The sequence below is a fragment of the Austrofundulus limnaeus genome, unplaced genomic scaffold (assembly GCF_001266775.1).
Source record: "Austrofundulus limnaeus strain Quisiro unplaced genomic scaffold, Austrofundulus_limnaeus-1.0 Scaffold15, whole genome shotgun sequence".
Classification (NCBI taxonomy): Eukaryota; Metazoa; Chordata; class Actinopteri; order Cyprinodontiformes; family Rivulidae; genus Austrofundulus; species Austrofundulus limnaeus.
The window spans coordinates 1,406,722-1,409,318 of NW_013952417.1; the positions used below are offsets into that span (position 1 = coordinate 1,406,722).

The 2,597-nt window shown below is 34.5% G+C and overlaps 1 protein-coding gene across 1 annotated transcript in view; it reads left to right on the forward strand.

The window, feature by feature from the left end:
• LOC106513815 (endothelin B receptor) overlaps positions 1 to 2,255 on the forward strand; it is a 15,621-nt gene extending 13,366 nt beyond the window's left edge. The window contains exon 9 of the mRNA XM_014002817.1: positions 1,630 to 2,255. The gene's annotated coding sequence lies outside the window, so the exon portion shown is untranslated. The remainder of the gene's footprint in view (positions 1 to 1,629) is intronic.
• Positions 2,256 to 2,597: the final 342 nt, after the last annotated feature.

Consider the following 2,597-nt stretch of genomic DNA (forward strand, 5'->3'; position numbering starts at 1 on the left):
TGTAAATAAAATGGCTCTGTCCGTGTTAAAATATATATTTAAAATTTTACAAAACTAAACAGCCTACAGTATTTTTACAGTCTTTCTTTTACAGATTAAATAAATATTTATCAAATAAAGCCTAACTAATCGGGGATCCCTTTAAAGTTTTGCTGGACAGTCTCGGTCAGGTGCTCTTCAGCAGAGCAGGTAAAGTGAAATATGAGCAGTTCTGCAGTAACTCAACCACCAAGGTCTGACCAATCATACATTACTTTGTGCATATCCTGCAAGAATTAAAATGTTTATGCACAGAATTAAATTTTGGAGACTGTGCAAGAATAAAAACATACTTTTTGTCATCTAACAGTGAGAACAGTCAACACACCTTGCAAAGAATAAATCAGTCTCAGGGGTCTGTTAGTGTCATCTCAGCTGTGTGACATGTTGACACACTGAGGCCTGGTGTACACAACACTGGAGATAAAAAAAACACGTTTGGTGGAGAAAAAGACTTTTAAAAACTCTTTGCAAAGTGAAAATGTTAAAACTCATGTCCAACCTCAGCATTAAACTTTGATCATGTGCTGAAAGGATTAATAACTGAGAGGAAAATATAAATGTATCAAAGAAAAATAATGCTATGATTTGTAAGAAAGCTATGTTTTTGATGTGTTATAAATTTGGATATTTTTGCCACATATTGGCATGCATTAAGTAATTTAGTGTTTTTGTTGGAACCATCTGAGAAAAGTTTTTTTAATAAATGTAAAAAAAATGTTGAAAGAAGTATCTGGATAAGACAGGGCCTGAAGCTGATCATTAGAAGTTCAACAATACTTCTAAAGGGCACAAAAAGAAGACTATGCCTCCATTATCAGTGTGCATTGCCAATGCAATGCACACTATTGTGATTCGTTTCCCATCCAAGTCATCTCAACTTTGCCATGCTTCTCCTCCTGCATACTGTATCCTAGAGCTGCCATTGTAATTTATATCTGTAAAGCTCCTGTGCCAAAATATGGCTATGCCTTTTGGTGCCTGTAAAACTTATAGTTTATGAAATATTAATGTTTAATGAAATATGATGGCAGTCAATGGAGCCTTGTATTGGTCCAATACTGCCCCATGTTGTACTCAACTTGGTACTGCACCATAGTTTAATATTTCAACTCAGTAGTTCAGTGTTTACAGTACTAATATGATTGTATTTTGGTGTTTTACTATAATATTGTCTTAATACTGCTTGATTGTTGTAATATTGTGCATTTTTGTGTCAATAATTGTATTGGCAATGTGGCCTCTTTCTGCACACATACAAATCAACCCCTGCCACCATCCTCTGCCACAGCTCCACTGGTCTAATGGTCTATGTCATGGACTTTCATGTGGGAGATCAGGGTTCAAAACCCAGCTAATGCAACTTTAAGAAAAGACTCTTCAAACTTCATATTGTCACACAATTACCTTAATTCTAAACACCTGCTGATGTGACAGGCACAAGCTGGTATAGAAAACACATTTGAACTCGGTCAAAGTTCATTCTGCAAGTCCAATGCTGCAGGCAATGACATGCTACGTGGCAATGCACACTTGCTTTTACATCGTAAAAACCCATGTCTAGTTTTCCAATAATGTTCCTCTTAACAGGCGGCAGCTGGCCTCTAACAGATGCTCCATTCTGCAGTGGTAAGAAAAATGTTTTGACACTGTTTCATTTTCAAGCATCACCGCTCCTAGAAACACATGTTTCACAGCCTCACTTGAACATCTAGGTTCCTGTTGCAGCTCTTCTTTTATGTTTTTATTATAGTTTGTCTTTTGTTTAGCTGTGGCACCATGTCACATCAAAGATATAAAAATGAATGAGGACATTTATTAAATGAAGATATTTGACCCACATCTTGACTATTTTAGTGAGAAATTTTGTTTAAGTCGAGGCAACAATAAAGTTGGGCGAATATTTTGAAGCCTTTGCCTTTTTGTTAAGTATTTTTTGATATAAAGTAAAGGTCTGTATTAAACATTTTGTGTGTTTTTGCATATTTGTCACATAATTACTTTTATTGTATGCTACATGTATCTTCTCACTTGCTCCTGAACTACTGATGTGTGATTGTCAGATATTGTATTTTTCTGTTCAGTTGTGAGTAATGGCTTCTATTGTAAAATAAGTGTTTGCTTTAATTTTTTTATCTGACTCATACTGGTTTGCTATCGTTTTTCAACAAAAAGATCAAATTAAAATACATATATAATACAAAGAAAAAGTGAAATGTTGTTTTTCTTTTTACAAAAAAGAAAATAAGCAGCAAATTTATGCAATAAAAAGCAAAGTTGTGTGATTAACTCCAGCATCACAGTCAAACTTTAAACATTAAAGTGTATTTCATTGGACTGCAGTTGCTGCCAACAAATTGCAAATGTTTACAAAGGGAGTTTCCAAAGTGTTCTAAACTTCAATCCATCATGGGAGTTACAACAACTTATTTTAGTGTTGCAAAAATTTTGAACACATTTGAAATACGTACAAAATAAWCTTTGGCATCTGTCTCAAATTCCTCTCAGTTTGGCTTCTGCAAATCTGAAAGTCTCCAAAATGTGAGACAGTTTTGAGA